We start from the raw sequence: 15088 nt of genomic DNA on the forward strand, positions 1-15088 counted from the left end.
AAATTGAAATCATATCAGGTATCTTTTCTGACCACAACGCTATGAGACTAGATATCAATTACAGGAAAAAAAAATCTGTAAAAACTACAAACACCTGGAGGCCAAACAACATACTGCTAAATAACCAAGAGATCACTGATGAAATCAAAGAGAAAATCAAAAAATACCTAGAAACAAATGACAATGAAAACACAACCCAAAACCTATGGGATGCAGCAAAAGCAGTTCTAAGAGGGAAGTTTATAGCAATACAATCCTACCTCAAGAAACAGGAAACGTCTCAAATAAACAACCTTACACCTAAAGCAATTAGAGAAAAAAGAACAAAAACAATGCAAAGTTAGCAGAAGGAAAGAAATCATAAAGATCAGATCAGAAATAAATGAAAAAGAAATGAAGGAAATGAAAGCACAGATCAATAAAAATAAAAGCCGGTTCTTTTAGAAGATAAACAAAATTGATAAACCATCAGTAAGACTCATCAAGAAAAAAAGGGAGAAGACTTAAATCAACAGAATTAGAAATGAAAAAGGAGAAGTAACAACTGACGCTGCAGAAATACAAAGCATCATGAGAGATTACTACAAGCAACTCTATGCCAATAAAATGGACAACCTGGAGGAAATGGACAAATTCTTAGAAAAGCATAACCTTCCAAGACTGTACCAGGAAGAAATAGAAAATATAAACAGACCAATCACAAGCACTGAAATTGAAACTGTGATTAAAAATCTTCCAACAAACAAAAGCCCAGGACAAGATGGCTTCACAGGCGAATTCTATCAAACATTTAGAGAAGAGCTAACACTGATCCTTCGCAAACTCTTCCAAACTATAGCAGAGGGAAGAACACTCCCAAACTCGTTTTATGAGGCCACCATCACCCTGATGCCAAAACCAGACAAAGATGTTACAAGAAAAGAAAACTACAGGCCAATATCACTGATGAACATAGATGCAGAAATCCTCAACAAAATAAGAGCAAACAGAATCCAACAGCACATTAAAAGGATCATACACCATGATCAAGTGGGGTTTATCCCAGGAATGCAAGGATTCTTCAATATATGCAAATCAATCAATGTGATAAACTATATTAACAAGTTAAAGGAGAAAATCCATATGATCATCTCAATAGATGCAAAAAAAGCTTTTGACAAAATTCAACACCCATTTATGATAAAAACCCTCCAGAAAGTAGGCATACAGGGAACTTACCTCAACATAATAAAGGCCATATATGACAAGCCCAGAGCCACCATCCTTGTCAATGATGAAAAACTGAAACCATTTCCACTAAGATCAGGAACAAGACAAGGTTGGTCACTCTCACCACTATTATTCAATATAGTTTTGGAAGTTTTAGCCACAGCAATCAGAGAAAATAAATAAATAAAATGAATCTAAATCGGAAAAGAAGAAGTGAAATTGTCACTGTTTGCAGATGACATGATACTATACATAGAGAATCCTAAAGATACTACCAGAAAGCTATTAGAGCTAATCAATGAATTTGGTAAAGTAGCAGGATACAAAGTTAATGCACAGAAATCTCCTGCATTCCTAATGATGAAAAATCTGAAAGTGAAATTAAGGAAACACTCCCATTTACCATTTCAAGAAAAAAATAAAATACCTAGGAATAAACCTACCTAAGGAGACAAAAGACCTGTATGCAGAAAACTATAAGACACTGATGAAAGAAATTAAAGATGATACAAACAGATGGAGAGATATACCATGTTCTTGGGTTGGAAGAATCGATATTGTGAAAATGACTATACTACCCAAAGCAATCTACAGATTCAATGCAATCCCTATCAAACTACCAATAGCATTTTTCACAGAACTAGAACAAAAAAATTCACAATTTGTTTGGAAACACAAAAGATCCCGAATAGCCAAGGCAATCTTGAGAAAGAAAAACGGAGCTGAAGGAATCTGGCTCCCTTACTTTAGACTATACTACAAATCTACAGTAATCTCTTGCCACTATGGTACTGGCACAAAAACAGAAATATAGATCAATGGAATAGGATAGAAAGCCCAGAGATAAACCCATGCACATACGGTCATCTTCTCTTTGATACAGGAGGCAAGAATATACAATGGAGAAAAGACAGCCTCTTCAATAAGTGATGCTGGAAAAACTGGACAGCTACATGTAAAAGAATGTAATTAGAACACTCCCTAACAACATACACAAAAATAAACTCAAAATGGATTAAAGACCTAAATGTAAGCCCAGACACTATAAAACTCTTAGAGGAAAAGATAGGCAGAACACTCTATGATATAAATCACAGCAATATCCTTTTTGACCCACCTCCTAGAGAAATGGAAGTAAAAACAAAAATTAACAAATGTGACCTAATGAAATGTAAAAGCTTTTGCACAGGAAAGGAAACCATAAACAAGACGAAAAGACAACCCTCAGAATGGGAGAAAATATCTGCAAATGAAGCAACTGACAAAGGATTAATCTCCAAGTTATACAAGCAGCTCATGCAGTTCAATATCAAATAAAGAAACAATCCAATCCAAAAATGGGCAGAAGACCGAAATAGACATTTCTCCTAAGAAGATATACAGATTGCCAACAAACACATGAAAGGATGCTCAACATCACTAATCATTAGAGAAATGCAAATCAAAACTGCAATGAGGTATTACCTCACACCAGTCAGAATGGTCATCATCAAAAAATCTAGAAACAATAAATGCTGGAGAGGGTGTGGAGAAAAGGGAACCCTCTTGCACTGTTAGTGGGAATGTAAATTGATACAGCCACTATGGAGAACAGTATGGAGGTTCCTCATAAAACTAAAAATAGAACTACAATACGACCCAGCAATCCCACTACTGGACATATGCCCTGAGAAAACCATAATTCAAAAAGAGTCACATATCACAGTATCCACTGTAGCTCTATTTACAGTAGTCAGGACATGGAAGAAACCTAAGTGTCCACCGATAGATGAATGGATAAAGAAGATGTGGCACATATATACAATGGAATATCATTCAGCCAGAAAAAGAAACGAAATTGAGTTATTTGTAGTTAGTTGGGTGGACCTAGATACTGTCATACAGTGTGAAGTAAGTCAGAAAGAGAAAAACAAATATCGTGTGCTAACACATATATATGGAATCTAAAAAAAAAAAAAAAATGGTTCTGAAGAACCTAGGGGCAGGACAGGAATAAAGACGCAGACATACAGAATGGACTTGAGGCCACCGGCAAGGGGAAGGGTAAGCTGGGATGAAGTGAGAGAGTGGCATGGACTTATATATAGTACCAAATGTAAAATAGGTAACTAGTGGGAAGCAGCCGCATAGCTCAGGGAGATTAGCTGGTGCTTTTTGACAACCTAGAGTGGTGGGATAGGGAGGGTGGGAGGGAAATGCAAGTGGGAGGAGTTATGGGGATATATGTATATGTATAGCTGATTCACTTTGTTAGAAAGCAGAAACTAACACACCATTGTAAAGCAATTATACTCCAATAAATATGTTAAAAAATGATGAAGATGAAGATGATGTGATGATGATGTGAAGATGATGATGAAGATGAAGATCATGATGAAGGGCTTCCCTGGTGGTGCAGTGGTTGAGAGTCCACCTGCCAATGCAGGGGACACAGATTCATGCCCCGGTCCGGGAAGATCCCCTATGCCTCGGAGTGGCTAGGCCTGTGAGCCATTGCTGCTGAGCCTGCGCATCCGGAGCCTGTGCTCCACAACGGGAGAGGCCACAACAGTGAGAGGTCCGCATACCACAAAAAAAAAAAAAAAAAAAAAATAAGATCATGATGAAGATGGAGATCATGATGATGATGATAACAATTTTGATGACGGTACCTAACACTTATTGAGCTCTTACCATAAGTTAAGCTAAGTGGTCCGTTTAATTTCCACAATACCTCTGCAATACAGGTAGTACTGTCATTTTCATTTTATAGAGAAAGAACTAGGGCTTACTTTGTTTAAGGACCTGGACCAAGTTCACAGGGCCAATTGAGTCACGGAGCCAAAATCCTGAGACAATGTGACCCCAAAGTCTGGGCTGATGTGTTCCTACATTCTCCCTATTGATTTTTTCAAATACTCTATTAAAGGAGTGAGTCTAATTTCCATAATTAAATGCCCCTTAGTCTCTTAAAAACAAACAAAACCCCATATATATAAGTGGTTTATATACATATATTATAAAATATGATTATATAATATATATATAATTTATAACAAAGGTGGAACATAGGGATAAAAGAAGAAATCGCTCTTTTTTTCTTGCTTTGTACAAAACTTGACTCTCTGAGACAAGTAGTAGATGACATGAGGGAGAATTTGTTTTTCCTCCACATTTTACGGTTTGTTCTAAACTATTTCCAGTTGAAAACAATTAATTATGATTTGCATTTGAGCTTCAAGTCAGCTATATTTAGCAGACAGTCCCCCAGATTCTTAACAGTGATTGACACAGATTTTGTATTTTCAGTTATTTCCATCTCATGTTTGTTAAGATTCAGCGGTATTTTATTAGGTATTTGGAAAAAGGAAGATAAAGCAAAATTTGTCTTGATGCCATCTTCAAGCAAAATTAGGTGTGCTTGAATATTCCTGAATAATTTTTATGGTAGCCTTATGAACTTCTCTCATTAATTGTATTTATTGGCATAAAATTCTTAAGATAACTTGGCAAATTTAAGGAACAAGGAAAGAAAATAAAGGAAGAAGTAGGGGGAAAGATTTGAAAAAGAAAGTGAAAGAGGGAAAATGGTAATAGAGTAACTAGCATTTCTACCCACAACTTTTTTCAAGGGACTTGTTATCAATGTGGGTCTAATAATCAAAATATTACTATGAAAGTAGGCAAATGCTGACATGAAAATTTTACTCTAAATATTAATCATTCCAAGTAGCCCCAATCCAATTCCACCATGGGCACTTGGCTCTTTTATCAAATTAATTTATCTAAAATAATATACCCCCAAATATTTTCTAATTAACATTTGATCCCATTTAAATGGTTTTCCCTTGGCTCTACATGGCCTTAGTGTTATTGATATTTTCTTATGGTATTGTCTAAAAGACATAGATTCCCTTAACAATAAAACAAAGAAACATCCAAAGGGCATAAGATTAAACCATTTAGTATCTTGTTCACTCTTCTAAGAATCAAGAAGATATAAATGTGTGACCACTAGTGAAAAAAGCATGTGTAATCATTAAGTAATTCGCTTCAATGATAATATCTGATTCATCTTAATGGAAGCGTTTTATATGGAGGAGTGTGACACTGAATAGGATGTACAGATGCCAATTAAAGACAGATAAATTAACACCAATGTTTGAAATTCTCATTTAGGAATAATCTGTGAACTGGCTCTTTCTCAGGTGAGATCGCTGCACCTGTCAAAGAAGGCAATGACGTTTTTGAACCCATGATTATTTATAAGCACTTACAGCTCTTTCCTAAATCAAGTCAGTTTCCATGGAAACAGGAATTATCTGTTGAAGTCTGACCTTTCCTTTGCATAGTTTAGTTTTGACAGCTATGTGAGCAGTGTTTTAGAAAGCACATATATCCTAGAGTCCTTACAAAAGATATACAAAGCAGAAAGTAATTGAAAATGCTAAGCTTTAAAAATGCAGTTAAGTTTACCTAGCTTTTTAAAGTGACCTTTCATTTCTTTAAGAGTATGTGAGTTTTATTTTGAGCCAGTGTTACCTTGGAATGTTCAAAAGTAAGAGTTGGAACAAGGTAGAGAACTATTGTTATTATTATTTTGTTACATAAGTAAATATTAGAAGGAAAACAAATACTTGTATGAGGAAATAATCTCTCAGCATATAATGGACATGTACACATCATTATTTTTTTCAGTTGTGAAAGGATCAAAGCATGCTAAACGATTTCCCAATGTCATATGTCAAGTATTTAAATGCACGGCTCATGTCCTGGAGATTCTAGAGCAGCAGTTCTTTTAATTTCAGCCTTTAAAATTATGAACGAATGAAGTAATATTAAGTAGTAGAAAAATTTACTAAAATATTGGGGCCCGTCTTCTAAATTTGGTTAATTTTAAGGCTCGATAAATTATGGCTATATTTTTACCTGCTTCTGCATCTGGAAAGATTATTTTTAAAGTGCTTTTACTAGTTTTCATATTTGTGAAAGAAATCAATGACTACAGCTTTGGCAATGTGGTAGTAAATGAGATAAAATGATTTATTAAAACCTGATAGATTAGAATTTTACAACAGATAATCTCAGAAAGCACATAATTATGGCAATTGTCATTAGAGCTTCATATTCAATAAATACAACTTATCAAGTGTACTTAAGGACAACTCATAAATTGTTTTCTGAACTTTATTTACTAATTTTAACTTTCAAGTAAATAATAGAAAATAGCAGCCATTCCAAAATGAAGAAAAATGTTTCATGAGGAAAAAAAGTTATCTAACTGAGAGGACCACCTCAAACATAAGGGCAAAGTACTAAAATAAAATTCAATAATGAATCAAATGTAAAATAAATGAGTTTCCACATTAGTTTGACAGAATAACCTTAAAGAGCTTTGAAGGACATCACAATATAATTTCATTTTTCTTAAGAAACAATTTTAAAGCCATAAATTATATAAAAATATTGTGTATTGCTTACTTTAGTTTAATACTTTTATTTTTTCATATTTATGAAAAATTTTTTCATATTTATGATAAAATTTGAAAACCATATTGACAAATTCCCTCTCCCTTTCAAATCTATTTTATGTGTTTCTATACTTTCTAATTTTATGACAATATTTAAGTATCATCTTTCACAAAGTGGAAACATACATCAAATAAAATAAAGTTATAGATTGAATTTCTGCAGTTGCAGAGCATACTTTGATTTTTTCCTGAAATGAATAAACATATTTTTTAAGCTTTAGCTTCTATTTTCCTCCTCTTAAATTTGATAACTTAGTCCCTGAAGGAAGTAGATTATATTGTTATAGGTTTGAAAACTGGTATCACAGAAAAGGTATATGCTAATGGGTTATTTCAGTGAGACTTTGGTTGAAATGCATAATGACAAGTCTCAGTTGAACAGAAAAATAATCTGTAGTTGGACTCAGATAAATTTGTCTGAGTCTATTCTGATTCAGAAAAATTTAGAGTGGGCTATAGAAAATAACTTTACCAAAATACTTAAATAAAAATTATGGTTACCAAGAGGGAAGGAGAGGGAGATAAACTGGGAGATTGGGATTGACATATACACACTACTATATATAAAATAGATAACTAATAAGGACCTACTGTATAACATAGGGAACTCTACTCAATACTCTGTAATGACCTATATGGGAAAAGAATCAAAAACAGAGTGGATATATGTATATGTATAACTAATTCACATTGTTTTACAGCAGAAACTAACAAAACACTGTAAATCAACTATACTCCAATAAAAATTATAAAAAAAGGAAAGAATGAAAATTCCATTACAGTTCCCAACATTTAAAGATTATATTTACTACTCTTAAAACTGCTCTAGAAAGGAACCAGGACTCCTAGGAGAGATGCCTGAATTGAGGACTGAGGCATGTAAAGTATATGAATATAAAACATCTTTTTTTGAGCTGAAAAGTAAAGTGATATTCAAAGAATGATGTGGACATATCAAAAGAATACAGGAGCCAGTTTGAGCAAGCAACCCCTTGCCAAATCAGAATTTGTGAGAATCAAGTAGGCTGAAAGGAGAACATTCAATTGGCATAAGACTGAGGAGTGGGGGATATTTTGGATGTGTCACACTGAAATTGAGATGTCTAGTGCTGCCTTTGTCTTAAGTTAGCTCTGTGTCTCTGGATAAATCACTCTGAGGTAAATTCCTTCATTTTGAAATGAAAATGTCTAAATTTACTTCCAGTTTTAAAAATCTATAAATAGAGAATTTGCAGAATAAAGAAATGAGAAGTCAATAGAAGATCTCTAATAAACCATTTAACTAGAAAAATTATGAAAAGCAATAATTTAAAATCTCTGGAAATTGTCCTAAGGGCACACAGCAAATTTAGAAACATTCGTTCAAGTAAATCTTCTAAATCTCAGTAAAAGTAGCAAAAGCCTCTGACATTTGAGCCACAACCACCTTCCTCCACCCTCCGTGGCTCCTGCTCATCCCAAGCTACATCTTGTGAAAACTACCGCAGGAGTTCTAATCCAGGAAGCTGCGGCCAAGAAGATGATTCTCTCTCTTTCCTTAGGTCCCATTCTGGGCTTTGGTTTCCAGCTGAGGTTGCGGGGTGGGAAGAGAAATTCTGTTCCAAGCAGATGCAGTTGAGAGAACCAGGATACCCTTGTTCTAACCGGCCATTATTCATAGAGCAGAAGCAATTAGAGCAGGACGGTTTACAACATATATTGACCTAAACGTATCACAATAATAACAGCACAGATAGGAGGATGAATGGAGCAACATAGGGAAAAAGTTTCAGTATTTCACTGGAACTATGTTAGTATGAATCTAAAGTATATTTTGATAAATTAAGTTACAACCCCTAGAACAATCAGTAAGATAATAATTGAAAAATATAATTAAATTTATTAAAGCAATTAATATTTTGCACTGAGAAATATCTACTAAATTAAAAAGAAATTTGATAAGGAGGACCATAGGAACAAAAAAAGATGTGAGACACATAGAAACAAAAAGTAACGTGGCAGATATAAATACAACCATATCAGTAATAACACTAAATGTGACAGGATTAAATATTCCAATCAAAACACAGAGATTAGATTGGATAAGGAAAAACAAGAACCAACTAAGTTGTCTTAAGGAGACAAACTTTAGATTTAAATACACAAATAGGTGCAAGTAAATAAAAAAAGAGACATCATGCAAAAACCAATCTTAGGAGAGCTGGAGTGGCTGTACTAACATCAGGAAAATAGACTTCAAGCAAGAAATGTTACATATACAAATAGGGATATTTCTTATGACAAAGACCTCAATCCATCAAGAATAAACATGGATGGCCCTAGCAACAAAGTCCCAAAACACATGAAACAAAAACTGACAGAACTTAAGGGTGAAATATTCAATTCAACATTAATAATTAAAAACTTCCATACCCTATTTTCAATATTGGGTAAACAACTAGAAAAAAATCAGTAAGGATATAGAAGATGTGAACAAAACTATACATCAACTAGACTTATTTATAGTACATTCAACACAATAATAGCAGAGTATACATTCTTCCTGTTTATAGAACATTCTCCTGAATATAAAACAAGCCTTAGTAAACTTAAAGTGATTGAAATCGTATATAAAATATGTTTTCCAACCACAATGGAATGAAATTAAAAATCAAAAGCAAAAAAGAAGTTTGGGAAGTTTACAAGTATATGAAAATTAGACAACACACTCCTAAATGACCAATATGTCAAGAAAAAAATCACAAGGGAAATTTAAAAATAAGTTTAGATGAGTGAAAATACAAACACAATATACTAAACCTTATGGAACATAGCTAAAGCAGTGAAGTGCTCAGAGGGAAATATATAACTGTAAGTACCATGCTTAAAAAATGCCTCCAGAGTATAATGTGAAACTTGCACAGTGCTTTTAATGCTTTTAATTGTGTCACAGCTTGGGATAATTAATTTTTCTGAGTCTTACTCTAATCTTCTTTATAATGAAAAAAAATTCCTAAAGTTCAATGTACTGAAAGCACACATAATCTCTCAAACACATATATCAATCTCTCAGCAAATGATATCTCTTCATCCTCCTCTTTCTTCTCTTTCTCTTCCTTTCAGAGTAAAAAGAAACTGCTTCATCTTATATAACTTTTAATTCTAAAATTTTAATATTCTAAAATAATTTTCTAATAGAAAAAAATAATTAAAATATTTTAAAAATATTAAAATAATTGAACTTTATTTCAAAAAGAATTTCAGTATTTAAAAATGTCCTCAATATTATTTTTGTTACTACTCTAGATTATCACTGAAATATGAAAGGGCAGAATTACACATATGGATGAAACAGAACAATTTCCTTGGTTTACATGAAGTATAAGGTATATCAAAGAGAATGTTTAGTTTTTGTTGTAGTATTTCCAGAAAGATAATAAAATAAATTATTTTCATGTAAGAACACAAAGTGGTATCTCTAGTCTGTTCATACTATTGATACAACCCTGTTTTCTCCAAACTCTTAGAGAACGATAGAAAGGAAATATCACTTCATATTCCAAATGAGATGGAATTATGCAAACTAATGGAATAGAATTCCTCATGCTGTAAAAAATGCATGATCACATTTTGGAAAAATCCACTTAGGAGACAATGTTTCTCATTGCCCCTGCCCCCTGTCAAAAATAGCAAGAAGAACAAATACCAGCCCTCCAGGTAATTCTAATGATAAACAGTACCAGAATTTTGATCAAGTGCTTAATTCTTAACTTAAGCCCCTAAAATACCAAGTTTCTGTGTTAGAAATAACTAATCGCTACTGACACAGTTCCTCTGTGTGTGTGTGTGTTTGTGTGTGTGTGTGTTAAGATAATCAAACTTACTTTCTAGACTTTTAAAAATTGTAGGAAAACTAGAACTTTTAAAAAATAGTCACAAAAATGTACTCACATACTATGTTTTCAAGTAAATGAAAATGCTGCTTAATGCATACCACCATTTCTTCAACTACTCTGATAAAATATATATAGGCTTTACTTGGAAGTAGTCATAGCTTCTAACAAAGGTTATTTTACCAGTTACAGCTATGCCTGTTCTTATAGCAACATCACTGTATTTGCTTCTATTTTGGAAAAAAATTATGGATATTATTAACTCTCATTAAGGAAGAAAGGAAAAATATGAGTTTACAGAATGGTGGTACAGAAAGAGAATGGGTTTTAATAACAAAAATCTGAGTTTGAATCCTTTTTCTGTCACTTACAAGCTTAGGGCACTTAATCAACCTTTTTAAATTCCAGTTTTCCCATGTGTGAAGTGTAAGTAATTAAATGTATGGCATTATTGAGAAAAGAAAAAAAAGTAAAGCATCTATCAGTGCTTCATAAATAGTCTACACTCAGTAATTATTAGTTCTTTTCTCCCTGTTCTACATTATAATCAAAATATGACACCTTATTGGAAAGAGTTAGAATCAGTCATGTATTTATATTATGCTATATTATATTTAGAAGGTAAATTATTTAGAAATTTGTGAGATGGTATAATAAGAAAAACTCCTTCTTAATTTTCTCTCATTAGCTCAAACCCTCTTCCAACCTCTGTACTTGTGTACTTAGTTGCCTTTTTCAAACCCCTCTTGGCTGTCTCCAAGATAGCTCATACTTAATCCAACGAAACTAAATTGTTGATTTCTCCTTCCCTCCATGTCCCTTCATAAGAGATTTTTGATTACAGACTATTCGAAATTAGTAAACAGTCCCACCATCCACCCAATTACACAAGTCAGTCTTGGGATACTTTTAACACTTCCTTACACTTTCCCCACATCTAAACTATCCCATCTGTCTCATTTTGATTCTACCTCACAGAAACATGTATCATCCATTTCTGTTCTTCATTTCTGGTGCAAATCACTATCATTTTTTTTTTTTTTAATCTGGAGTACTGCAGTAATTTCCTGACTGGTCTCGTCTCTGATTATCTTGTCACTTTCCACTTTATTTTCCATACAGCAACTAAGGCGATAATTTTAAAACACAAATTGCTTCGTTACTGTTGCCTGAAACTGTCCAATGGCTTCCTTCTCCACTTAAAAATTATATCCATGCTTCTACACATGACTTAACAGGCATCCTGTGTTCCAGTCCCTACCTGGCTCTCCAAACTCTTCTCATGATATTCCCTCTCCCTACTGATTGTTACATCCACAAGGGTCTCTCAGGTCCTTAAACATGCCAAGTGATTTCCCACCAAGTGCTATTCCTTCTGCCTGAAAATATTCATTGCTCCAATTTTCACATAATTGGCTTCTGATCATCTTTTAAGTCTCACGTTAACTTTCTTCTGAAAAGCCTTTTCTAGCAACCCAAACTAACTTCATATGCCCTATTACTTCCCCTGAAAACAGCCTGCTCCTTTCCTTTCTATTACTTTTTGAGATATATTATTATATACATTTTGATTATATACATTGGGTAGAATTTTATTCCTCCTTACTTTCTCTTCCAGGCAAGGAAGGATTTTTTGGCATGACACAATAAAGAAAACAAAATTAATGGCATAATATGTTCATTTATTCAACCAAAGAATATATGAAGGTTAGAAAGTAATGGACATAGGAGCAGCAGCTATTTTATATAGATTATTCAGATAAGAACTTTAAAAGATGAAGCAACATTTAGCACAGTTAAGAATGAATTGAGTGAGGGAGACAAGAGGAAGTACTTTCTAGGCAGGGAAACACAAGCACAAAGTTCCTGAGATAGAAATATTTTTAGTGTGTTTGAGGAATAGTAAGGAGGTCAGAGTGATTTAAAAAGAGAGAAGACAAGAAAGAGGGTTGAGTTGGGTCTAGATTACATAAGGTATCATATATCACAGCATAGGTTATGTTTTTATTCTACTGTGAACCTTATTCTATTCAAGGCAATAGATTTTGTTTTTCTTGTAGATTCTCCTGTCTGAAAACTGTGAAGACCTAATATATTCCCAAGTGTGGAGCAGCACTGCTACTGGAGGATAGAATCAATAGGGAAACTCAGAATATGAGCACATCTAGGGTGGAGCTGGGACCCTGAAGTGCAGTCGAGGGAGTGAAAGACTAAAGGGATGATTGAGAAAGGATGGCAAGGGAGGAGCTGGAGTGTAGAAGAAGAGTTTTTAGACACTATCCAGGCTAGTGTGGTATGAGAGATAACTAGTGGGAACAGTAGGGGATATTTTGCACTATTCTCCTAAGTCATGACTTTGTAGTCATCCAAAATAATATTTCTTTATATGTGTCTAGACAGCGTGTTGTGTCTAGACAATGCAAGAAAATATAAGCAGTTAACTTTGAAGGGAATTATCTACCATATTTATTGATCTGTGATATTATATCTGACCTTGCATGAATCATGACAAACTACATGATCAAATCAGGAACATAACAGCATGCTACCTGAACTACAGATAGAATGGTGCAAAGAGAGAGTAGAACCAGTAGGGGCAGCCCTGGAGTTAGAAACACCTTCTCGGGGGAATCCACCACGGTGGAAACAGATACGACTATAGCGTTAAGGCTACTAGAGAAATAAAACTATAGATGAAAGGACATTTCAGAGACTTCCACTTTCAGCTTTGTCACCTAGAGAGTTTAGAAGTTGTCACTTCCATCCTTACAACAGGAAAATATCTAAGCAAACTGAAGTCATAACTTTTCTTGGACACATCAGTGAAATGAGGTTGCAAAGCAAACAAGCATCCCAAAATCTGGAGAGACAAGTGAGTTCAGAGAATTGCAGTCTACATTAGCTTGCATGGAGCAGAAGGATCTGGAGCCATAAGTTGGAAGAAACACTTCAATAGTAATTTTGAAAAATTGCTGGAGGCAGAGTGCCCATTAGAGCGAGACCCACACAGGAGTTTCTCACTCTCAATAGAGAAAACCAAAGCCAATTCGTTAAAAAGTTCAATAAATTTGATAAACCTCTAGCCATATTAACAAAGAAAAAGAGAACACACAAGTTACTAATATCAGAAATAAAAGAGGGGCCATTACTACTGATCCCATAACATTAAAGAATAACAAAAAATACTATAAATAATTATATAACCAGAAACTTGATAATTTAGATAAAATGAACAAACTCCTTGAAAGACACAAGCTACAAAAAACTCATACAAGGAGAAGGAGATAATCTTCTTAGGAATATGTCTATTAAAGAAATTATTTCATTAATAACCTTTCAAAAAGGAAAAGGCTTAAATAATTTCACTGGTGAATTTTACCAAACACTTAAAGAAGAAATGGTATCATTTCTCTAGTCCAGAAAATAGAATGAGTTAGGTATCTATATTTAATTATTTACTGAAATAGAGAAGTGGGTAGACTGAGACAAGGATAAGAGTTTTCTGGGAGAAGCCATGTATCACATTTTGATTAAATTTAGGTTTCTCCAGAGTTCTCAATATGCTCTAGGAAGCTTTACTTTTCAATTAATTTGGGCAAAAGGGAAGAAAACAAAGGTATCACGTTAACAGAAATAAAGCTACTAAGATAAATATTATCTCATAACTGAGACCAAATGATGGTGAAAGATTGGTGTAAAGCTTAGCGGGAAAATGTGGAACTACAATTAGTGGTAAAAGAAAAGGTTTAGGTCCAGGATTAGGTGAGAAACACTGAAGCTGGTTATCTAGTAGAGGAAAAATATGAACAGTTATGCTGTTAGCATGAGTGTCCTAAGCAGGAAATGGCATACATGACCACAAATTGCTGAGGAGTATAAAAGAATAATAGTAACCCACAAACTGATTGTGGATCAATTTATGTTTCCCAGTGGACCTTCAGAAATGCCACTGGGAAATGATGTATGATGACACTGAAAATTTGCAGAAGGAACAGGTGTTGCAAAATGTGACACATACTTAATTTTGTACAGCAAAACCATTGACCATTGAAAACCTATTTATAAAGGACTCAGACCCCCCAAACTAATATTATCATGCATCAAGCCCCGTACTGGATAGCCAGAACTTAAGAAACTATCTTACTATTTGTAAAAACCAATTCACATGTTTTTTTCCCATGAGAGTCCTATCTAGGACCTGGAATCTTGGAAAAAATATTTTGAGAGAAGTGACTGCCTGCTTACCAGCCCTCTACCCAAGTCCAACTCTGAGCAAGGAAGAAATTTTGAGAATACACTGCTATATCAACAATACTGGGACATACCAACATCATGTGCCTCTGATACAAGGCACTGAAAAGGACACAACATCACCCCAATGACATTCTTTACAAAATGTATAACTTGAATCTAATCATAGGAAAAATGCCAATTAAGTAAAAATCTACAAAATATCTATCTTCCACTCTTGAAAAATTGTAAGGCCAAGAAGATTAG

General features: G+C 33.9%; 1 long non-coding RNA gene across 1 annotated transcript in view; it reads right to left on the reverse strand.

Moving 5' to 3' along the window:
• Positions 1–15088, reverse strand: part of LOC309809915 — a 417454-nt gene that overhangs the window by 237888 nt on the left and 164478 nt on the right. The window lies entirely within an intron of this gene.

Source organism: Mesoplodon mirus (assembly GCF_964341445.2).
Source record: "Mesoplodon mirus genome assembly, chromosome: 8".
NCBI lineage: Eukaryota > Metazoa > Chordata > Mammalia > Artiodactyla > Ziphiidae > Mesoplodon > Mesoplodon mirus.